The 24,432-nt window shown below is 53.0% G+C and overlaps 1 protein-coding gene across 3 annotated transcripts in view; it reads left to right on the top strand.

The window, feature by feature from the left end:
- Positions 1-231: 231 nt before the first annotated feature.
- BOC (BOC cell adhesion associated, oncogene regulated) overlaps positions 232-24,432 on the top strand; it is a 133,914-nt gene continuing 109,713 nt past the window's right edge. For 2 of the 3 annotated variants that reach the window (XM_086935636.1, XM_086935637.1), the window contains exon 1: positions 319-437. The gene's annotated coding sequence lies outside the window, so the exon portion shown is untranslated. Of the gene's footprint in view, positions 438-24,432 lie in introns of all 3 variants that reach the window. The other variant, XM_086935638.1, reaches the window with a different exon arrangement.

Here is a 24,432-nt window from a genome sequence, read left to right as displayed (position 1 = left end):
CGTCCGTGCCCACGCCAGAGCAGTTTCCCCATCCCAGGCCGGGCAGCAGGGTCCCGTCTGCTGTGGTTTCCACTCCGAGCTGTGGCACCGGGCCCTCGCCGCTCTTTTGGGGCTGGTTTAGGGCAGGCATCCCTCCTCCCCTCCCCCTGTTCCCTCCCCTCTCCTTTCAGAGCAGGGAGGCACCAGGCAGAGGGAAAAACACCAAAAGAAGGGGTTTGTGTGAGAGAGTGCAGTCACCCAGAGACGCCTGTTGTTCCGGACGGACTTTCCCAGCTTGCCCCTCGCCACAAGATGTCTGAGGCTTGAGGGTTCCGACAACAAACAACAACATCCCAACTCGCACGACGCGCAGACCTCTCTTCTTTGGGACAGCCAGGATTTTTTTGATTCTATTTTTGCTGCTGCTTCTGAACCCGCTGCAATCCGACCCTCGCCTGGTGAGTGGCCGCATGGAGGAGGGATGGAGGGAGGTCTGTGGCTCTCTCTGCGCCTTGAGCATCCAAAGTTAGACTCCAGGCGCATGGTGCGCCTTCGTGGTGCCTGTGTACGGTGCACACGAGGCGCCCGTGCTGTTTTTAGGCTGTTTGTGGTGTGAATTCGGTGCACCCTCCGTGCTCCTGCAGTGTCCGTGGTTGCATCTCTTCTGTGGGTCGCATTTTGCCTCACTTTTCCACTGCGCGCGGAGTTTATATATGTGTTGTTTTACGGTGTGTGACCGACGCACCCACCTTGTTGGCTTTTTGTGCCTTTGGGGCCGATGTGTGATGTTATAAATGCCTCTGTAGCGGTGTTTTCGGTTGTGTTTGTGGCCGCTGCCGGCGCGCCAGAAGAGGCCTAGTTCTGCATCCAGGGCCTGTGCGGGGCAGGAAACCCGGGCAGACCCACACCAGGCCCGGGATAACTCCCGAACAAGGGCATTTTTTGAATTTGCACCGGGGTGCTCCCCGAGCGTGCGGCACCCCCTTCCCCCGCAGTGATGCGCTTGGCGAGCAGCGAGTGTGTTCGTGCTCCGTGTGTGTGAAATGTGCATTGTCCCTGCTCGCTGGGCAGTTTTTGTCAGTGCGCCTCGGCTGTGTGTCTCATGTGGCGAGGAAAATGGAATTCCACGAAGACGTGTGTGTGATGTTTTCATGCTGCTGTTCCCGCTGTCGTGGGTCCTGTGGGAGTGTTATTGCCACAAAGTGTGTGTTGAGAGTGTGTAATTATTGTTTCGAGAGACAAATGTAAACCAACTTCACTGTGTAACTTTACGAGGTTAGGTTGTTGTTTAGAAACTCAGTCAGGAGAACTGTAAGAAGTGACAGCGGGGGTGTGAACTCGAGGTACAAACTGATGAGACGGCCCAGCCGCTCTCGCGCCTGTCAACAGGTCTTCTCGCTTTGCATCCTGGTACTTGTAGGCTGATTTTCCCTGTTATCATTTGGTAGCTGCAAGTGCCAGAATGCAAAACACGGGACTGCAGGGGGCTGCTGACGCAGAGCACTGGACACATTGGGGTATTTGGGATGATACGTGACGTGTTTTTCACATAGTGCTTGCCACCAGGCTTTGCTGTTTCACGGCGCTGAGGGCAACTGGTGCTTCAATGCAAAATTCAACTGTAAAGCTCATTGAAGACTTTTGTGTGATCTGTAATTGTGCTCTCCTGCACCTGTAACATGTTGTACCAAATTGTGAAGCGCCCATTTATCACCCCAAAATCATCTTGGCGCTTCGATGAGTCTTTGGTTTGGCAAGGGGTGGGGAATTGAGCACGTGTAATCACCACTTCGTGGTTTCTTGCAACACCGCAGGCGCTACTTAGTCACCAGCTCTGTTTTTGCTCCTACAATGATTACTTCCTTGTTTCTGTTTCATGTTTTTTTAAAGTCATGTTACCACCTCGATGAGCGAATTAATTGTGAATACATTCAGTCCATGCGCGGACATGAAGTGCATGTTTGATGACACTATTGGAAATGTCAGACAGGTCTCTGTTACGTGTATATTTCTTGTTTCCCCAGTTACTTTCCCTTTGCATTCTGGTACTTGTAGTCCTGCATTTTGACAAATAAAATAACGTATAAACCTTCAGGATTGGAATCCTGCTTCAAAACTCGGCCATAGCACGTTGTGCCTTATATGTTGAGTTTCAAAGCCGTTTAGTGAAGCCAGATGTTTGAGAGACAACGTAAGCAATCGGCCTAAAGAGCTGGGCAGATACCAGACTCGGGGTCCAGGGGTTTAGCTGTCATTTGGGACCTCGGCACGAGGCTGCCTTCCAGACGAAATCATGGTTGGTTCACTGCCTCTCCCAGGCCTGAGTTTACTTACAATGGGAAAAGTGAAACTACAAGTTCCAGAATGCTCAGTGTTGCTAGACTAAAAAGGCAGGTGCTAAGAGGTCTTTGGACAGCTAGGGAGGTAGGCTGAAGGTCCTGGGCCACTCTGTAGTTTGGAGTATGGGGATGAAGGGATGGTTTTTAAACTCAAAACTGTGGACTGGTGGCCCTGTTACCCTGCCATATGTTAGTTTATTGGTTGAACACACGATTGACATACACACTCTGAAACCACAAGACTTGTGAGTAAGTTGCACACAAAACACGTTATTGCTATTATTATCGTTGTAATGTTTATTATCACATCTGCCAAGTGTGGCCTTGTGTGATTGGGTAAACTCTCATCCATTCCTGCCTTTTTCGAGGGCTTGGAAAACCATCATATTGAATGGCAAAGTTACTCACCCCTGTGAAGCTGTGCGGAAACCTATGTCAGAATGGCTGCAAAGTGCTAACTACAGAGAACTATTTAACAACCCGAACGCACTGCGCCAGCTGCACAGACATAAGCTCCAGACTGACATGGAAGCTGCCATAAAGGGAGAAAATACTATTCACTTGCACAGTTTGTGTCTGTGGAATGGGATGCATAACTTTTATTACAGAATATACAAACTGCCACGGAATTGGGTGGCAATTGAACCTGTTGAGTAAAGTGCCACGAATCAGCAAGACATTAAAAGCAAGTGCTGTATGGAAACTGTTATAATGTAAACAATCACAAAAACGCCTCCAGATAAACTGCAAAGGGACAGCGCAGTGAATGCATTTCCAAAGCCTGCCTCGAGCCGTGCAGGGCAGTGATGGAGCGGACGCCGGAAGTGTACAGCTGGAGACAGGGAGGCCTTGCATTTGAAGGGCAGACAGTCGAGGAGCCGGAAGTCTGCTAGCACCATCTCCGGTCTACCCACTCAGTGAGTGACAGGCTGGCTGTCATCCGCGCACATGGGCAGAGTCTGGGGTCTAGCTGTAGGCAGAAGGCTGAAAGCAGAGTCTTCGAGGCAGGGACCCGGGTTCTAATCCCGGCTTCCCCACTTGGACACATTTGACCAGATTTAAACTGATCCGGCCTGAAATAAATTGGGGGCTGCCTGGCACGCACAAGACTTGTGCCATGTGCACAAGCATCAGCAAGACCACAGAGCACGCTTTCTGTTGCCGGTGTCACGCCTCCTCACGCTACCGCTTCCATCCTGATCTTGTTCTGCACTACTTTACCAAAAACTGAAATTGCACAGCGTCCCATTTTACAATGCGTGCAAAATGTTTGTGCAGTGCGACCACTAAAGAATGGATGTATTACATGGAAGCAACATTTTTGCGCAACTTTTGCTTCCATATAATACATCCATTCTTTGGTGGTCGCACTGCACAAAATATATGAAGATTATTTTTTTTACTTTTTTTTTTTTGTAGTACAGTACAGTTCTAGAAGTTTTCACATCCATAAACCTGTCCCAAGTCATGGGTACCGCTTTCAGACATTTATGAAATTTGTGCCAACAATAGAACGCAAGTAACCATTCGAACCTTGAAATAACTTGTTGCATACCCCTGAGTGAACATGGCGAAACTACAAGCCCCAGCATGCTTAGTGCCACTCGCTGAACATTCAGGCATGAATCATTTTGACAACTATGTTTTCTTTATCTTTTCATGAGGTTATTTGCCCCGGTAGAGTCGCGGAGGTGATCTGTGCCAGAAGAAACCATTAAATTGGTCAAGTGCCCATCGAGATGCGCGCGGCTTGGGGACTCCAGACATCGCGAGATTAAGGCCAGAGCTGGCGATGCTAGACGAGTTAAAGACCAGCCTTGAGGTGTAACCCCGAGCAGCTCCCCATTCCTCTGCAGGAAAAACCTATGAGATTGTGATCTTGGGCACATATTTTTATTGTACATTGGCCCAGGAGGCCCCGAGTACCTACAACTTTAAAACTCACTGTTGCGCATATTCATTTATCAACCAGAAAACAGGATTTCCAGTTGGAAGCAATTAAAAAAATTCGAGGATGCCTTAAAATTGGATGAACTCGTTTGGGCGCAAGGCAGATCGCCTGGTTCTCATCTAACTTGCCGAACTGACATATATTAATCTGTTATTACGTCATCTGGTTTTAATATTCGAAAGGGTGATCTGTCCCAGATACCCAGGGGTAATTTAAGGCGCATTTTTCACATTCTGTTTCGAGAGGAGGCTGGCTTCGCTGAATATGCGTCTTTAAAATGTAGTTGTTCTTATGGCACAGATGCCGCCCATAACTGAGACCATGTTGTTTTTACACTGGTGTTTCTGTGTAGATGTCGTTGTAGTACTGGAGTGTCAGTGCAAATGTTGCTTTAGCACTGGGCTGTCAGTACTAAAGTTGTTTTTGCAATGGACTACAAGTGCATATGTTTTTACACTGGTCTTTCTGTATGAATGTTGTTTTTGCACTGGACAGTCTGTGCAAATGTTGTTTTTGCACAGAATCATCTGATATAAGTTGTTTTTGTACTGGACTGCCCGTGCAAATGTTTTTACACTGGTCTTTCTGGGTAAATGTTGTTTTAGTACTGGACTGTCAGACACAAGTTGTTTTTGCACTGGACTGTCTGTGCACAATTTGTTTTTGCACTAGACTGTCTGTGCACAAGTTGTTTTTCCACTAGACTGACTGTGCACAAGTTGTTTTTGCACTGGACTGTCTGTGCTCAAGATGTTTTTGCACTGGACTGTCTGTGCACAATTTGTTTTTGCACTAGACTGTCTGTGCACAAGTTGTTTTTCCACTAGACTGACTGTGCACAAGTTGTTTTTGCACCGGACTGTCTGTACACAAGTTGTTTTTGCACTGGACTGTCTGTGCAAAAGTTGTTTTTGCACTGGACTGTCTGTGCAAAAGTTGTTTTTGCACAGAATCATCTGATATAAGTTGTTTTTGTACTGGACTGCCCGTGCAAATGTTTTTACACTGGTCTTTCTGGGTAAATGTTGTTTTAGTACTGGACTGTCAGACACAAGTTGTTTTTGCACTGGACTGTCTGTGCACAATTTGTTTTTGCACTAGACTGTCTGTGCACAAGTTGTTTTTCCACTAGACTGACTGTGCACAAGTTGTTTTTGCACTGGACTGTCTGTGCTCAAGATGTTTTTGCACTGGACTGTCTGTGCACAATTTGTTTTTGCACTAGACTGTCTGTGCACAAGTTGTTTTTCCACTAGACTGACTGTGCACAAGTTGTTTTTGCACCGGACTGTCTGTACACAAGTTGTTTTTGCACTGGACTGTCTGTGCAAAAGTTGTTTTTGCACTGGACTGTCTGTGCAAAAGTTGTTTTAGCACAGAATCATCTGATGTAAGTTGTTTTTGTACTGGACTGTCCGTGAAAATGTTTTTACATTGGTCTTTCTGGGTAAATGTTGTTTTAGTACTGGACTGTCTGTGCACAAGTTGTTTTTGCTTTGGACTATCTGTACACAAGTTGTTTCTGCACTGTTCCCTCTGTGTAAACATTGCTCTACCCCCGGGCTGCCAGACACACGTTGTTTTTTGTAGGGCTGTCTGTACACCAATTGTTTTTAACTGGTCCTTATGTGTACACTTTGTTTTAGCGCTGGTGTGCCAGACACAAGTTGTTTTGAACTGGACTGTCTGTTCACAAGTTGTTTTTACACGAGTCTTTCCGTGTAAACGTTGTTGCAGCAGTCTGTGACTGCCAGTGCCCCTCTGGTTTATTCATGGCTGTGCCCATCCTTGCATGTGGCCGCAGGTGAGGTACCCTGGCCTGCTGGCAGCCGCGCCACCTCCCTCCGGGCCCACAAACGCCTTCCCCGGAAGTGGGCCGGACCAGACGCCTGAGTTGTAAGCAGGTGGGGGTTGGGGGTGACATCTGAGAGGTCAGGAAGCCCCAGGCTGCTTGGTGGTTCTAGGAGCAGAGCAGGACCACAGAGAGCCGTCCAAGGTATACATTAACTGCCGGTAGTCCGGCAGGTTCCAGCGCTGGCTGCAGTCCTAAACTCCACAGATGCCGCAAACGTCGCTAGGGTTTGCAGCTGTTCTTCCCCCGCCGTGACGTCACTGCTCCTGGGCGTGAAGACCACGACGGGGCCACGGGGTGGCCAGGAACTTCCGCAGTTTTCACGCCTTTTGATTCGGGAGCAAATGAGGGACTTTTTGAGGGGCTAAAGATGGGACAAGGAGACACGCCCTCCCCTTGGAAGAGGGGACGCACACGTGTGTGATGTCACTTCCGCCATCCCTGTCCTTTCGAGATTGATAACATGAGAACCATGAATAATTTAAATATTTATACCTGTTGCAAGTGCCAGCTTACTTTAGATTCTGGTGAGTTATATACATGATTGTGCATCAATTTCTTGTTGGGAATGTAACCTGTAACCGCACACAGCGAGGTGCGTGAAGACACAGGAAGTGACGTGACTACAGTCAGAGGCCTGTTGTAGTACCACGGAGAGAAAGTTTTAAAACTCGTGACCCACAGTCACAAACATTTCAGGTCAATATGTGTCCCTAGGTTTGGTATTCCCTCTAGAGGGCGGCATCAAAACGCATGTATTCGGTTCTTCACCCGTAGTAAATCTGAACGTATTTGTGTTGGAAATCACGAATATTGTTTTTAAAAACCCACAAATGTGGTGGTTTGTGTGGGGACGCCCGCAACTCCATTCGTGAAGACTGTCACAACAGCTTGCACGGCAGTAGTGCCGTTTCCCTGTGAGCACGTCCCACGTGAGAGCACAAGCTCACTTGCAGTGGCGAAGCTTCACAACTAACAGCACAGTAATGTGTGTAAACAACACACGAGCAGAGGCATCAACGAACTAAGTTGCAGGACAGCACAGGGGTGCAAAGCAGAAGCCGTGCAAAGCAGCAGGGAAACGGGCACATACCAGGAACCTGTGGACATCAGGGGTGTTGGGAAGACCCGCGGACACAAAGCAGCCATGCACAGGACCAAGTATGACGCAACAAAACAAACGTTGTCAAATACAAAAGGCCAGCACCAGCCTTGTTTTGCCTATACTTGTTTTGCGTGTGTTTTTTTTTAGCAGGCCGTTAATACAGGTCCAGGGCCACCATTTGCCCAAAATCTCCACCTCGCCCGCTGTGTTATCCTCAGTGATAGCTCCTCCTAGTGCCTCACGTACACGCGATGTGCGTTGACCATCCATTTCATCCTGTGGGGTACCCCTGGCATATCCTCTCCAGCTCCAAATACCACTCTATCACTCAGCGGTGGCCCATACCAGGGCCTCGCGTACCTAGGATGTGCCTTGACCATCCTCTTCATCCTGTCTGGTAGAACGGTATGTATCTCTGCTGAGAATAAGCAGCGTGTATCTCTGCTGAGAATAAGCAGCGTGTATCTCTGCTGAGAATAAGCAGCGTGTATCTCTGCTGGGAATAAGCGGCGTGTATCTCTGCTGAGAATAAGCGGCGTGTATCTCTGCTGGGAATAAGCAGCGTGTATCTCTGCTGGGAATAAGCGGCGTGTATCTCTGCTGAGAATAAGCGGCGTGTATCTCTGCTGAGAATAAGAGGCGTGTATCTCTGCTGAGAATAAGCGGCGTGTATCTCTGCTGAGAATAAGCGGCCTGTATCTCTGCTGAGCATAAGCGGCCTGTATCTCTGCTGAGCATAAGCGGCCTGTATCTCTGCTGAGCATAAGCGGCCTGTATCTCTGCTGAGCATAAGAGGCGTGTGTCTCTGCTGGGAATTAGCTTTGGGTATCTCTGCTGAGAATAAGCAGCGTGTATCTCTGCTGGGAATAAGCAGCGTGTATCTCTGCTGGGAATAAGCGGCGTGTATCTCTGCTGGGAATAAGCGGCGTGTATCTCTGCTGAGAATAAGCGGCGTGTATCTCTGCTGAGAATAAGCGGCGTGTATCTCTGCTGAGAATAAGAGGCGTGTATCTCTGCTGAGAATAAGCGGCGTGTATCTCTGCTGAGAATAAGCGGCGTGTATCTCTGCTGAGAATAAGCGGCCTGTATCTCTGCTGAGCATAAGCGGCCTGTATCTCTGCTGAGCATAAGAGGCGTGTGTCTCTGCTGGGAATTAGCTTTGGGTATCTCTGCTGAGAATAAGAGGCGTGTATCTCTGCTGAGAATAAGCGGCGTGTATCTCTGCTGGGAATAAGCGGCGTGTATCTCTGCTGAGAATAAGCGGCGTGTATCTCTGCTGAGAATAAGAGGCGTGTATCTCTGCTGAGAATAAGCGGCGTGTATCTCTGCTGAGCATAAGCGGCCTGTATCTCTGCTGAGCATAAGCGGCCTGTATCTCTGCTGAGCATAAGAGGCGTGTGTCTCTGCTGGGAATTAGCTTTGGGTATCTCTGCTGAGAATAAGCAGCGTGTATCTCTGCTGGGAATAAGCAGCGTGTATCTCTGCTGGGAATAAGCGGCGTGTATCTCTGCTGGGAATAAGCGGCGTGTATCTCTGCTGAGAATAAGCGGCGTGTATCTCTGCTGAGAATAAGCGGCGTGTATCTCTGCTGAGAATAAGAGGCGTGTATCTCTGCTGAGAATAAGCGGCGTGTATCTCTGCTGAGAATAAGCGGCCTGTATCTCTGCTGAGCATAAGCGGCCTGTATCTCTGCTGAGCATAAGAGGCGTGTGTCTCTGCTGGGAATTAGCTTTGGGTATCTCTGCTGAGAATAAGAGGCGGGTATCTCTGCTGAGAATAAGCGGCGTGTATCTCTGCTGGGAATAAGCGGCGTGTATCTCTGCTGAGAATAAGCGGCGTGTATCTCTGCTGAGAATAAGCGGCGTGTATCTCTGCTGAGAATAAGCGGCCTGTATCTCTGCTGAGCATAAGCGGCCTGTATCTCTGCTGAGCATAAGAGGCGTGTGTCTCTGCTGGGAATTAGCTTTGGGTATCTCTGCTGAGAATAAGAGGCGTGTATCTCTGCTGAGAATAAGCGGCGTGTATCTCTGCTGAGAATAAGCGGCGTGTATCTCTGCTGAGAATAAGCGGCGTGTATCTCTGCTGAGAATAAGCGGCGTGTATCTCTGCTGAGAATAAGCGGCGTGTATCTCTGCTGAGAATAAGCGGCGTGTATCTCTGCTGAGAATAAGCAGCGTGTATCTCTGCTCAGATTTATTGATGTGCATCTCTACTGTGGTTTAGCAGTACACGTCTGCTGATGTTTACCACTTGGTATCTCTGCTGGGAATTAGCAGTACATATGTTTGATGGTATCTTTGCTCAGATTTCCACTGTGGTTTAGAATTATGCATGTTTGCTAGTGTTCAGCAATTTGTATCTCTGCTGGGAAGCAGCAGTTCTGTCTGCTGAAACTTGATTGTGTTTCCCTAAAATCCCTGCATTTTACCGGCCCTAACAAGCTTTATAGTGAATGTTGTGTCATGGAAACAAAAACAGAAATGTAGTACAATATCCTATATTGTGGATGGAATTAATCAGAACCCAGTATACAGTATCCTTTTCACTGGTCTGTGCCAGTGCTTGAGAGGACGAATCGTATGCAAATCAGCCTCGGCCCTGCTCCAATAGAAGCATTACAGATGGAGCCCTCTGGCCAGCTCCACTCTGAATGGGAACAAAAACCACCCAGACCAGTTTCAACCTTACTGTGCTTATCAGTTGGGTGCAGCTCTGAGTCCAGTGATACAGCAAGGAAGGGCCTTACTGGGCCTCATCAGTGAGGTACAGCTCTGGGTCCAGTGGCGGAGTGAGCAAGGACCTTACTGGGCATCATCAGTGAGTGCAGCTCTGGGTCCGGTGGCGGAGCAAGGAAGGACCTTAGTGGGCCTCATCAGTGAGTGCAGCTCTGGGTCCAGTGGCGGAGTGAGCAAGGACCTTACTGGGCATCATCAGTGAGTGCAGCTCTGGGTCCGGTGGCGGAGCAAGGAAGGACCTTAGTGGGCCTCATCAGTGAGTGCAGCTCAGGGTCCAGTGGTGGAGGCAGCAAGGACCTTACTGGGCCTCATCAGTGAGTGCAGCTCTGGGTCCAGTGGTGGAGCAAGCAAGGACCTTACTGGGCCTCATCAGTGAGTGCAGCTCTGGGTCCAGTGGTGGAGGCAGCAAGGACCTTACTGGGCCTCATCAGTGAGTGCAGCTCTGGGTCCAGTGGTGGAGCAAGCAAGGACCTTACTGGGCCTCATCAGTGAGTGCAGCTCTGGGTCCAGTGGTGGAGGCAGCAAGGACCTTACTGGGCCTCATCAGTGAGTGCAGCTCTGGGTCCAGTGGTGGAGCAAGCAAGGACCTTACTGGGCCTCATCAGTGAGTGCAGCTCTGGGTCCAGTGGTGGAGGGAGCAAGGAAGGACCTTACTGGGCCTCATCAGTGAGTGCAGCTCTGGGTCCAGTGGTGGAGGGAGCAAGGAAGGACCTTACTGGGCCTCCTCAGTGAGTGCAGCTCTGGGTCCAGTGGTGGAGGGAGCAAGGAAGGACCTTAGTGGGCCTCATCAGTGAGTGCAGCTCTGGGTCCAGTGGCGGAGCAAGGAAGGGCCTTACTGGGCCTCATCAGTGAGTGCAGCTCTGGGTCCAGTGGCGGAGTGAGCAAGGACCTTACTGTGCTTATCAGTGAGTGCAGCTCTGGGTCCAGTGGCGGAGCAAGGAAGGACCTTACTGGGCCTCATCGGTAAGTGCAGCTCTGGGTCCAGTGGCGGAGTGAGCAAGGACCTTACTGGGCCTCATCAGTGAGTGCAGCTCTGGTTCCAGTGGCGGAGCAAGGAAGGACCTTAGTGGGCCTCATCAGTGAGTGCAGCTCAGGGTCCAGTGGTGGAGGCAGCAAGGACCTTACTGGGCCTCATCAGTGAGTGCAGCTCTGGGTCCAGTGGTGGAGCAAGGAAGGACCTTACTGGGCCTCATCAGTGAGTGCAGCTCAGGGTCCAGTGGTGGAGGCAGCAAGGACCTTACTGGGCCTCATCAGTGAGTGCAGCTCTGGGTCCAGTGGTGGAGCAAGCAAGGACCTTACTGGGCCTCATCAGTGAGTGCAGCTCAGGGTCCAGTGGCGGAGCAAGGAAGGACCTTACTGGGCCTCATCAGTGAGTGCAGCTCTGGGTCCAGTGGTGGAGGGAGCAAGGAAGGACCTTACTGGGCCTCATCAGTGAGTGCAGCTCTGGGTCCAGTGGTGGAGGGAGCAAGGAAGGACCTTACTGGGCCTCATCAGTGAGTGCAGCTCTGGGTCCAGTGGTGGAGGGAGCAAGGAAGGACCTTACTGGGCCTCCTCAGTGAGTGCAGCTCTGGGTCCAGTGGTGGAGGGAGCAAGGAAGGACCTTAGTGGGCCTCATCAGTGAGTGCAGCTCTGGGTCCAGTGGCGGAGCAAGGAAGGGCCTTACTGGGCCTCATCAGTGAGTGCAGCTCTGGGTCCAGTGGCGGAGTGAGCAAGGACCTTACTGTGCTTATCAGTGAGTGCAGCTCTGGGTCTAGTGGCGGAGCAAGGAAGGGCCTTACTGGGCCTCATCAGTGAGTGCAGCTCTGGGTCCAGTGGTGGAGGGAGCAAGGAAGGACCTTACTGTGCTCATCAGTGAGTGCAGCTCTGGGTCCAGTGGCGGAGCAAGGAAGGACCTTACTGGGCCTGGCCTCATCAGTGAGTGCAGCTCTGGGTCCAGTGGCGGAGTGAGCAAGGACCTTACTGTGCTTATCAGTGAGTGCAGCTCTGGGTCCAGTGGCGGAGCAAGGAAGGACCTTACTGGGCCTCATCGGTGAGTGCAGCTCTGGGTCCAGTGGCGGAGTGAGCAAGGACCTTACTGGGCCTCATCAGTGAGTGCAGCTCTGGTTCCAGTGGCGGAGCAAGGAAGGACCTTAGTGGGCCTCATCAGTGAGTGCAGCTCTGGGTCCAGTGGCGGAGTGAACAAGGACCTTACTGTGCTTATCAGTGAGTGCAGCTCTGGGTCCAGTGGCGGAGTGAGCAAGGAAGGGCCTTCCTGGGCCTCCTCAGTGAGTGCAGCTCTGGGTCCAGTGGCGGAGCAGGGAAGGGCCTTACTGGGCCTCATCAGTGAGGTGCAGCTCTGGGTCCAGTGGCGGAGGGGGCAAGGACCTTACTGGGCCTCATCAGTGAGTGCAGCTCTGGGTCTAGTGGCGGAGCAAGGAAGGGCCTTACTGGGCCTCATCAGTGAGTGCAGCTCAGGGTCCAGTGGTGGAGGCAGCAAGGACCTTACTGGGCCTCATCAGTGAGTGCAGCTCTGGGTCCAGTGGTGGAGCAAGCAAGGACCTTACTGGGCCTCATCAGTGAGTGCAGCTCAGGGTCCAGTGGCGGAGCAAGGAAGGACCTTACTGGGCCTCATCAGTGAGTGCAGCTCTGGGTCCAGTGGCGGAGCAAGGAAGGACCTTACTGTGCTTATCAGTGAGTGCAGCTCTGGGTCCAGTGGCGGAGTGAGCAAGGACCTTACTGGGCCTCATCAGTGAGTGCAGCTTTGGGTTTAGTGGCGGAGCAAGGAAGGACCTTACTGGGCCTGGCCTCATCAGTGAGTGCAGCTCTGGGTCCAGTGGTGGAGGGGGCAAGGACCTTACTGGGCCTCATCAGTGAGTGCAGCTCTGGGTCTAGTGGCGGAGCAAGGAAGGGCCTTACTGGGCCTCATCAGTGAGTGCAGCTCAGGGTCCAGTGGCGGAGCAAGGAAGGACCTTACTGGGCCTCATCAGTGAGTGCAGCTCTGGGTCCAGTGGTGGAGGGAGCAAGGAAGGACCTTACTGTGCTCATCAGTGAGTGCAGCTCTGGGTCCAGTGGCGGAGCAAGGAAGGACCTTACTGGGCCTGGCCTCATCAGTGAGTGCAGCTCTGGGTCCAGTGGTGGAGGGGGCAAGGACCTTACTGGGCCTCATCAGTGAGTGCAGCTCAGGGTCCAGTGGCGGAGCAAGGAAGGGCCTTACTGGGCCTCATCAGTGAGTGCAGCTCAGGGTCCAGTGGCGGAGCAAGGAAGGATCTTACTGGGCCTCATCAGTGAGTGCAGCTCTGGGTCCAGTGGTGGAGCAAGGAAGGGCCTTACTGGGCCTCATCAGTGAGTGCAGCTCTGGGTCCAGTGGTGGAGGGAGCAAGGACCTTACTGGGCCTCATCAGTGAGTGCAGCTCTGGGTCCAGTGGCGGAGCAAGGAAGGATCTTACTGGGCCTCATCAGTGAGTGCAGCTCTGGGTCCAGTGGTGGAGCAAGGAAGGGCCTTACTGGGCCTCATCAGTGAGTGCAGCTCAGGGTCCAGTGGCGGAGCAAGGAAGGATCTTACTGGGCCTCATCAGTGAGTGCAGCTCTGGGTCCAGTGGTGGAGCAAGGAAGGGCCTTACTGGGCCTCATCAGTGAGTGCAGCTCTGGGTCCAGTGGTGGAGCAAGGAAGGGCCTTACTGGGTCTCATCAGTAGGTGCAGCTCAGGGTCCAGTGGCGGAGGGAGCTAGGAAGGACCTTACTGGGCCTCATCAGTGAGTGCAGCTCTGGGTCCAGTGGTGGAGCAAGGAAGGACCTTAGTGGGCCTCATCAGTGAGTGCAGCTCAGGGTCCAGTGGCGGAGCAAGGAAGGACCTTACTGGGCCTCATCAGTGAGTGCAGCTCAGGGTCCAGTGGCGGAGCAAGGAAGGACCTTACTGGGCCTGGCCTCATCAGTGAGTGCAGCTCTGGGTCCAGTGGCGGAGTGAGCGAGGACCTTACTGTGCTTATCAGTGAGTGCAGCTCTGGGTCCAGTGGCGGAGTGAGCAAGGACCTTACTGGGCCTCATCAGTGAGTGCAGCTCTGGGTCCAGTGGCGGAGCAAGGAAGGACCTTACTGGGCCTCATCGGTGAGTGCAGCTCTGGGTCCAGTGTTGTAGCAAGGAAGGACCTTAGTGGGCCTCATCAGTGAGTGCAGCTCTGGGTCCAGTGGTGGAGGGAGCGAGGACCTTACTGTGCTTATCAGTGAGTGCAGCTCTGGGTCCAGTGGCGGAGTGAGCAAGGACCTTACTGGGCCTCCTCAGTGAGTGCAGCTCTGGGTCCAGTGGCGGAGTGAGCAAGGACCTTACTGTGCTTATCAGTGAGTGCAGCTCTGGGTCCAGTGGCGGAGTGAGCAAGGACCTTACTGGGCCTCATCAGTGAGTGCAGCTTTGGGTTTAGTGGCGGAGCAAGGAAGGACCTTACTGGGCCTCATCGGTGAGTGCAGCTCTGGGTCCAGTGTTGTAGCAAGGAAGGACCTTAGTGGGCCTCATCAGTGAGTGCAGCTCTGGGTCAAGTGGTGGAGGGGGCAAGATTCCTACTGGGCCTCATCAGTGAGTGCAGCTCTGGGTCCAGTGGCGGAGCAAGGAAGGGCCTTACTGGGCCTCATCAGTGAGTGCAGCTCGGGGTCCAGTGGTGGAACAAGGAAGGGCCTTACTGGGCCTCATCAGTGAGTGCAGCTCAGGGTCCAGTGGCGGAGCAAGGAAGGACCTTACTTGGCCTCATCAGTGAGTGCAGCTCTGGGTCCAGTGGTGGAGGGGGCAAGGACCTTACTGGGCCTCATCAGTGAGTGCAGCTCAGGGTCCAGTGGCGGAGCAAGGAAGGACCTTACTGGGCCTCATCAGTGAGTGCAGCTCAGGGTCCAGTGGCGGAGCAAGGAATGACCTTACTGGGCCTCATCAGTGAGTGCAGCTCTGGGTCCAGTGGTGGAGGGAGCAAGAAAGGACCTTACTGTGCTCATCAGTGAGTGCAGCTCTGGGTCCAGTGGTGGAGCAAGGAAGGGCCTTACTGGGCCTCATCAGTGAGTGCAGCTCTGGGTCCAGTGGTAAAGCAAGGAAGGGCCTTACTGGGCCTCATCAGTAGGTGCAGCTCAGGGTCGAGTGGTGGAGGGAGCAAGGAAGGACCTTACTGGGCCTCATCAGTGAGTGCAGCTCTGGGTCCAGTGGTGGAGGGGGCAAGAACCTTACTGGGCCTCATCAGCGAGTGCAGCTCTGGGTCCAGTGGTGGAGGGGGCAAGGACCTTACTGGGCCTCATCAGTGAGTGCAGCTCTGGGTCTAGTGGCGGAGCAAGGAAGGGCCTTACTGGGCCTCATCAGTGAGTGCAGCTCTGGGTCCAGTGGTGGAGGGGGCAAGGACCTTACTGGGCCTCATCAGTGAGTGCAGCTCTGGGTCCAGTGGTGGAGGGGGCAAGGACCTTACTGGGCCTCATCAGTGAGTGCAGCTCTGGGTCCAGTGGTGGAGCAAGGAAGGACCTTACTGGGCCTCATCAGTGAGTGCAGCTCAGGGTCCAGTGGTGGAGGCAGCAAGGACCTTACTGGGCCTCATCAGTGAGTGCAGCTCTGGGTCCAGTGGTGGAGCAAGCAAGGACCTTACTGGACCTCATCAGTGAGTGCAGCTCTGGGTCCAGTGGTGGAGGCAGCAAGGACCTTACTGGGCCTCATCAGTGAGTGCAGCTCTGGGTCCAGTGGTGGAGCAAGGACCTTACTGGGCCTCATCAGTGAGTGCAGCTCTGGGTCCAGTGGCGGAGTGAGCAAGGAAGGGCCTTCCTGGGCCTCATCAGTGAGTGCAGCTCTGGGTCCAGTGGCGGAGCAAGGAAGGACCTTACTGGGCCTCATCAGTGAGTGCAGCTCAGGGTCCAGTGGCGGAGCAAGGAAGGACCTTACTGGGCCTCATCAGTGAGTGCAGCTCAGGGTCCAGTGGTGGAGCAAGGAAGAGCCTTACTGGGCCTCATCAGTGAGTGCAGCTCTGGGTCCAGTGGCGGAGCAAGGAAGGACCTTACTGGGCCTCATCAGTGAGTGCAGCTCAGGGTCCAGTGGCGGAGCAGGGAAGGACCTTACTGGGCCTCATCAGTGAGTGCAGCTCTGGGTCCAGTGGCGGAGCAAGGAAGGACCTTACTGGGCCTCATCAGTGAGTGCAGCTCAGGGTCCAGTGGCGGAGCAAGGAAGGACCTTACTGTGCTTATCAGTGAGTGCAGCTCTGGGTCCAGTGGCGGAGCAAGGAAGGACCTTACTGGGCCTCCTCAGTGAGTGCAGCTCTGGGTCCAGTGGCGGAGCAGGGAAGGGCCTTACTGGGCCTCATCAGTGAGTGCAGCTCAGGGTCCAGTGGCGGAGCAAGGAAGGACCTTACTGGGCCTCATCAGTGAGTGCAGCTCTGGGTCCAGTGGCGGAGCAAGGAAGGACCTTACTGGGCCTCATCAGTGAGTGCAGCTCAGGGTCCAGTGGCGGAGCAAGGAAGGACCTTACTGGGCCTCATCAGTGAGTGCAGCTCTGGGTCTAGTGGCAAAGCAAGGAAGGACCTTACTGGGCCTCATCAGTGAGTGCAGCTCAGGGTCCAGTGGTGGAGGCAGCAAGGACCTTACTGGGCCTCATCAGTGAGTGCAGCTCTGGGTCCAGTGGTGGAGCAAGCAAGGACCTTACTGGACCTCATCAGTGAGTGCAGCTCTGGGTCCAGTGGTGGAGGCAGCAAGGACCTTACTGGGCCTCATCAGTGAGTGCAGCTCTGGGTCCAGTGGTGGAGCAAGCAAGGACCTTACTGGACCTCATCAGTGAGTGCAGCTCTGGGTCCAGTGGTGGAGGCAGCAAGGACCTTACTGGGCCTCATCAGTGAGTGCAGCTCAGGGTCCAGTGGCGGAGGAAGGAAGGACCTTACTGTGCTTATCAGTGAGTGCAGCTCTGGGTCCAGTGGCGGAGCAAGGAAGGACCTTACTGGGCCTCCTCAGTGAGTGCAGCTCTGGGTCCAGTGGCGGAGCAGGGAAGGGCCTTACTGGGCCTCATCAGTGAGTGCAGCTCAGGGTCCAGTGGCGGAGCAAGGAAGGACCTTACTGGGCCTCATCAGTGAGTGCAGCTCTGGGTCCAGTGGCGGAGCAAGGAAGGACCTTACTGGGCCTCATCAGTGAGTGCAGCTCTGGGTCTAGTGGCAAAGCAAGGAAGGACCTTACTGGGCCTCATCAGTGAGTGCAGCTCAGGGTCCAGTGGTGGAGGAAGCAAGGACCTTACTGGGCCTCATCAGTGAGTGCAGCTCTGGGTCCAGTGGTGGAGCAAGCAAGGACCTTACTGGACCTCATCAGTGAGTGCAGCTCTGGGTCCAGTGGTGGAGGCAGCAAGGACCTTACTGGGCCTCATCAGTGAGTGCAGCTCTGGGTCCAGTGGTGGAGCAAGGACCTTACTGGGCCTCATCAGTGAGTGCAGCTCAGGGTCCAGTGGCGGAGCAAGGAAGGACCTTACTGGGCCTCATCAGTGAGTGTAGCTCAGGGTCCAGTGGTGGAGCAAGGAAGGACCTTACTGGGCCTCATCAGTGAGTGCAGCTCTGGGTCCAGTGGCGGAGCAAGGAAGGACCTTACTGGGCCTCATCAGTGAGTGCAGCTCAGGGTCCAGTGGCGGAGCAAGGAAGGACCTTACTGTGCTTATCAGTGAGTGCAGCTCTGGGTCCAGTGGCGGAGCAAGGAAGGACCTTACTGGGCCTCCTCAGTGAGTGCAGCTCTGGGTCCAGTGGCGGAGCAGGGAAGGGCCTTACTGGGCCTCATCAGTGAGTGCAGCTCAGGGTCCAGTGGCGGAGCAAGGAAGGACCTTACTGGGCCTCATCAGTGAGTGCAGCTCTGGGTCCAGTGGCGGAGCAAGGAAGGACCTTACTGGGCCTCATCAGTGAGGTGCAGCTCTGGGTCCAGTGGCGGAGCAAGGAAGGACCTTACTGTGCTTATCAGTGAGTGCAGCTCAGGGTCCAGTGGCGGAGCAAGGAAGGACCTTACTGGGCCTCATCAGTGAGTGCAGCTCAGGGTCCAGTGGCGGAGCAAGGAAGGACCTTACTGGGCCTCATCAGTGAGTGCAGCTCAGGGTCCAGTGGTGGAGGCAGCAAGGACCTTACTGGGCCTCATCAGTGAGTGCAGCTCTGGGTCCAGTGGTGGAGCAAGCAAGGACCTTACTGGACCTCATCAGTGAGTGCAGCTCTGGGTCCAGTGGTGGAGGCAGCAAGGACCTTACTGGGCCTCATCAGTGAGTGCAGCTCAGGGTCCAGTGGCGGAGCAAGGAAGGACCTTACTGTGCTTATCAGTGAGTGCAGCTCTGGGTCCAGTGGCGGAGCAAGGAAGGACCTTACTGGGCCTCCTCAGTGAGTGCAGCTCTGGGTCCAGTGGCGGAGCAGGGAAGGGCCTTACTGGGCCTCATCAGTGAGTGCAGCTCAGGGTCCAGTGGCGGAGCAAGGAAGGACCTTACTGGGCCTCATCAGTGAGTGCAGCTCTGGGTCCAGTGGCGGAGCAAGGAAGGACCTTACTGGGCCTCATCAGTGAGTGCAGCTCTGGGTCCAGTGGTGGAGCAAGGAAGGACCTTACTGGGCCTCATCAGTGAGTGCAGCTCAGGGTCCAGTGGTGGAGCAAGGAAGGACCTTACTGGGCCTCATCAGTGAGTGCAGCTCAGGGTCCAGTGGTGGAGCATGGAAGAGCCTTACTGGGCCTCATCAGTGAGTGCAGCTCAGGGTCCAGTGGCGGAGCAAGGAAGGACCTTACTGGGCCTCATCAGTGAGTGCAGCTCTGGGTCTAGTGGCAAAGCAAGGAAGGACCTTACTGGGCCTCATCAGTGAGTGCAGCTCAGGGTCCAGTGGTGGAGGCAGCAAGGACCTTACTGGGCCTCATCAGTGAGTGCAGCTCTGGGTCCAGTGGTGGAGCAAGCAAGGACCTTACTGGACCTCATCAGTGAGTGCAGCTCTGGGTCCAGTGGTGGAGGCAGCAAGGACCTTACTGGGCCTCATCAGTGAGTGCAGCTCTGGGTCCAGTGGTGGAGCAAGGACCTTACTGGGCCTCATCAGTGAGTGCAGCTCTGGGTCCAGTGGCGGAGTGAGCAAGGAAGGGCCTTCCTGGGCCTCATCAGTGAGTGCAGCTCTGGGTCCAGTGGCGGAGCAAGGAAGGACCTTACTGGGCCTCATCAGTGAGTGCAGCTCAGGGTCCAGTGGTGGAGCAAGGAAGGACCTTACTGGGCCTCATCAGTGAGTGCAGCTCAGGGTCCAGTGGTGGAGCATGGAAGAGCCTTACTGGGCCTCATCAGTGAGTGCAGCTCAGGGTCCAGTGGCGGAGCAGGGAAGGACCTTACTGGGCCTCATCAGTGAGTGCAGCTCTGGGTCCAGTGGCGGAGCAAGGAAGGACCTTACTGGGCCTCATCAGTGAGTGCAGCTCAGGGTCCAGTGGCGGAGCAAGGAAGGACCTTACTGTGCTTATCAGTGAGTGCAGCTCTGGGTCCAGTGGCGGAGCAAGGAAGGACCTTACTGGGCCTCATCAGTGAGTGCAGGTCTGGGTCCAGTGGCGGAGCAGGGAAGGGCCTTACTGGGCCTCATCAGTGAGTGCAGCTCAGGGTCCAGTGGCGGAGCAAGGAAGGACCTTACTGGGCCTCATCAGTGAGTGCAGCTCAGGGTCCAGTGGCGGAGCAAGGAAGGACCTTACTGTGCTTATCAGTGAGTGCAGCTCTGGGTCCAGTGGCGGAGCAAGGAAGGACCTTACTGGGCCTCCTCAGTGAGTGCAGGTCTGGGTCCAGTGGCGGAGCAGGGAAGGGCCTTACTGGGCCTCATCAGTGAGTGCAGCTCAGGGTCCAGTGGCGGAGCAAGGAAGGACCTTACTGGGCCTCATCAGTGAGTGCAGCTCTGGGTCCAGTGGCGGAGCAAGGAAGGACCTTACTGGGCCTGGCCTCATCAGTGAGTGCAGCTCTGGGTCCAGTGGCGGAGGGGGCAAGGACCTTACTGGGCCTCATCAGTGAGTGCAGCTCTGGGTCCAGTGGCGGAGCAAGGAAGGACCTTACTGTGCTTATCAGTGAGTGCAGCTCTGGGTCCAGTGGTGGAGGGGGCAAGGACCTTACTGGGCCTCATCAGTGAGTGCAGCTCTGTGTCCAGTGGTGGAGCAAGGGCCTTACTGGGTCTCATCAGTGAGGTGCAGCTCTGTGTCCAGTGGTGGAGCAAGGAAGGACCTTACTGGGTCTCATCAGTGAGGTGCAGCTCTGTGTCCAGTGGTGGAGCAAGGAAGGACCCTACTGGGCCTCATCAGTGAGTCCAGCTCTGGGTCCAGTTGCGCAGCAAGTGAAGCAGTTGCTTGTGGGCGTCACTCTCTTACCACAAAAAAGCCCTGCACAGCACCTTAGCACTCTTTGCTGCTGCGTTGAAGCTTTGCTAAAAGACATTTGACACACTAAAAAAATATAATTTGTCTCCACAACGGAGCAGCATCGGCAACCAAGTTTTTAAAGCCAATCTGTGAATACTCGTAGTAAAGCTTAAGGGTTGGTTTGTAGTAACTGGCGAGTTGCTGTTTCTAGTCCTACTTACCCAATCTGCACTTTCACTTGGTGATCCTTCCGCTACCAGCAGCAAGTGTTTATTATTATTTTTTCAGACTGCCCACTTAAATCAAAGTAATAATAAATATTTACAATTTTTATTATGAACCCCAAGCTGGCAAGGATTTAAAAAAAAAAACTTATGAGGAACACAGCAACTTTAAAAAGTTGAAAATGGAAAAGAAGGCTCCTTCCCTGGCATGAAATATGGCATCTAAAAAAAATTCTGAGAAATAGCAATGTGTAAACATCGAGATAATTGGTAGGAAGAAAGCATGTGTTTAGTTAAATTGAACACTGTGTTTTGAGGTTCGTCTGAGACAAAGCTAAGTATATCACGCTCCCCTCCCTGCTTAAGCGTAGAGTCACGTGATGCAGGAAGAGCGTCCCATTGGTCATCTCACATGACGACAAAACGCGTCCCATATGGGCCACGCGGTAACCCTACAATCTTCAACCCTGCTCAGCCGTGGGTGTAGCCTGCTACCTATCGACTGAAAAGCGCTTCGTTGCCTCTCTAGTGGTACGAGGCACTATACAAGTGCATACAATAGTACAGCGTCCTGCCCAGTCCAGACCTGCCTGGGTCTAGCGACGCCTTGGAAGCCAGGGGCCACCCGCGCTGCGCCCTATGGAACAGAAGGGCTCTGTTCATCCACCCGGCTCAGACAGGCCCATGGGTGCCAGGGGCCCTTGGGCCCAAGTTCATGGCCTACTTCCGGCAGGAGGAATCCTGGCGTCGCCCTTGTGCCCATGGGGAGAGTGCTTCTTGTTCAGCAGACAGTGTGCTGGCATGCACGGCACGGGGCCTGCCACAAAGGACCCCGGGGGGGGGATGGGCCAGCAGGAACCTGTCTGAGGCTCCCTGGGGAATGGAAGGTGGTAAACACCAGGGCACCCAGGCTGCATAAGACCTAGATACCCCAAAGGCGTTTGCATACTGGGTATTAGTCAGTAGGACATTAGGTCTGGCTAGAGGGAGCATTGCCACAATAGATAAGCGGATGGAGACTTAGTAAGTAGGGTACTGGTGGAAAACCGTGTCATGTGACAAGAAGTCCTAAATAAGTTGTTTATATTAGAGGAAGTGCTCCTGTGCACCACTTCTTTCTCCACGTATGGCTGCACCGAAAACATGGTGCTATGGTACGGCGATGCCATAATGCCATCTGGGCTCTTTGCAAGGAGAGACGTAAAAAAAATCCAGGCACCGGTCGTAAGCAAGGCACAGATAGGGCAGGGTGTTTGTATGTTAGTCACACTAACTATTTTAGGCAGTGTTTGCAGTCTGCCCATGCCTCCATCCTCCCTCATTGATCGGGGTGTGGTGGGGGGGGGGGTCCATTCTGCTGTTTAACCAGCACCGGGGGCTACTTGAGCCAACTGGCCATGGTATCGACCCCCACAAAACATTTCAGCTTGAGTCGCGGCTTTAAATATTAAGGAACTCCTTACTTACGTTTGCAATTTTTCAAAATTAAAATTTCTTATTGGGGAGTTTGGGGAAGTTGACATGTTGTGGTCTTTTTCCAGCTGCACAAAGTCTTCAAAGGGAGCGAGACCACAAAGGTGTGACATGGGGGCTCTGAAGGTCACACCTCTACTAAAGAAACCAACAGCCGACCCCGCGGATCTCAACAACTACCGTCCCATCACCAATATCCCCACTCTCGCCAAACTGCTGGAAAAATGTGCACAACTACAATTGACTAAACACATTGAACAATTCGATCTCCTCAACCCTCACCAATCAGGTTTCCGAGCAGGACACAGCACAGAAACGGCTATGACTCACATAATTGACGACGCACTTCAAATGCTAGACCAAAATGATACCTGCCTCCTCATCCTTCTCGATCTCTCCTCCGCATTCGACACCGTTAAACATGAGAATCTAACAGAACTACTAAACAAAAGAATGGGCTTATCTGGAACTGTCCTCAAATGGTTCACTTCCTTTCTCCGCAACAGGACGCAGAAATTCAAGAGCAACAACCTGATGTCCACGCCAGTACCTGTAACGCTAGGCGTCCCCCAAGGATCTTCTCTATCCCCAACCTTGTTCAACCTAGTCATGGAACCGCTCACCACTCTGCTACAAGAATCCAATGTACACTTTCACATGTATGCCGATGACACCCAACTCTACCTCAAACTGCAATCTCCCAATGACATCCTGCTCCTGAACTCAACGATCAGATGCACCCAATCCTGGCTTGCCGACAATCACCTCAAACTCAATGCCCTGAAAACAGAGTTCCTTCTGATCGCACCTCCATCGAAGATAACCACCACTCAACATTGGCTTAAACTCCTAACCGCACTCAATGTCCAACCCACCATCGTGGAATCAGCAAAATCTTTAGGCATAACACTCGACACCAATCTCAACATGCAGCAACATGTCAGCAAAGCTACTAAGGGAGCGAACTTCCAGATCAATACTTTGAGGAAACTTAAACCCTACCTCCCAGCCAAAGACTTCCAAACAGCGGTGCAAACACTAGTCATCCCACGAATTGAATACGGCATCACCTCCCTCTGCGGACTCCCACTAACTACAACTGCACCACTAAAAGCATCTCTAAATGCTGCAGCGAGACTTATCACGGGGTCAAAAAAGCACTCCCACATCACCCCTGACTTGAAATCCTTGAATTGGTTGCCGTTTGAAGCCAGAATACATTTGAAAATAGCCTGCATGACACACAAGGCTGTACACCTAAACTCACCCGGCTACCTTGCTCAGAAATTGACAATCTCTGGGGGAACCAGAAACACGAGAGGCGCAAACAATCTTCTGTTGAAACCTCGAAGATTCCGGAAGGAGAAAACATACAAGCGCTCTTTCTCAGGAATGGCGCCTAGGATTTGGAACTCACTCCCTCCCGAAACCAGGCTTCTCTCTTCCACTACACTCTTCAAAAAAGAAGTAAAAGCTATCCTCATGGCTAAATTCACCTGTACTACTATCTCGAACCCTATCAACACCCTGCGATGATCTTTATTACTTGCTTGACCACTTATCTTTTTGTACGAGCTGTCTTATCACCCACTTGACTGCTTTGCAGCCACCCAATTGTATTATTTGTATTGTATGATCTACTGATTTACGTATTTGACTTTGTTCCCTCATGTTCCCTTCTGTACTCTGTGAACTATCGACCTACCTATTTGACTGTGTTCCCTCATGTGCTCTTCTATGTAAAGCGCTCTGATATCTGCAAAGATCTTGTTCGCGCTATATAAAACTCTGAAAATAAAATAAAATAAAATGAAGTAACCCCCCCTCCCCACACACAGACACCTGAGATCTTGTATTCTTGCATTACCAGGGAGCTTGAGGCGCCTTTGACAGAGAGCGGGTCAGGACCTGTGTTTACAGTTTTTCACACTTCAGGCCCATACCCGCCCGCTGTCAGTCACTGGAACTTTTTTTTGAGTGCGTGGTTGAGGTGTGACTCGGAACAGGTGGAGCTACCTCTGAGGGGGTGTAAGCTGAGCACAAACAGAATTGTTGAGGTTTGACCTATGACCTGGGTGGACCACTTGCGAAGAGTCACATGCAGAGCCAAGCTTCCTGGAGGCACTGGAGCGCAGAGTGTCCTGATCCAGGGGCCAGGAAAGCAGGAGGTCTCAGGGGCTCAAGCACATTTTGGGGCTGAAATACACATTTTAGAAGTTCCCTACACTAAAGCCTGTGCACCTCTTGTTGGCTAAGCTCATTGGTGGCCCTTATCCAGGGATATGGAAAAGAAAAGCTTGGTTTGGAGCTTCTTTTTGAAGCTAAGATTTGTGGTGAAATGCAGCTTTGGAAGCAGATTGTTTCAGGCCAGGGGGGCCGGTGTTGTGCTAGCTGGCACTCACAACTGCCTTCTCCACACCCATCACCAAAACCAAATGACACCCTCGGTACTCCAAGAAATGTGGACTTTTCACGTGACCTTTCAGAA

This window comes from Lissotriton vulgaris, chromosome 8 (assembly GCF_964263255.1).
Source record: "Lissotriton vulgaris chromosome 8, aLisVul1.2, whole genome shotgun sequence".
Taxonomy (NCBI): Eukaryota; Metazoa; Chordata; class Amphibia; order Caudata; family Salamandridae; genus Lissotriton; species Lissotriton vulgaris.
The sequence above is the reverse complement of the archived record's forward strand: the minus strand, read 5'-3'. Positions and strand labels throughout refer to the sequence as shown.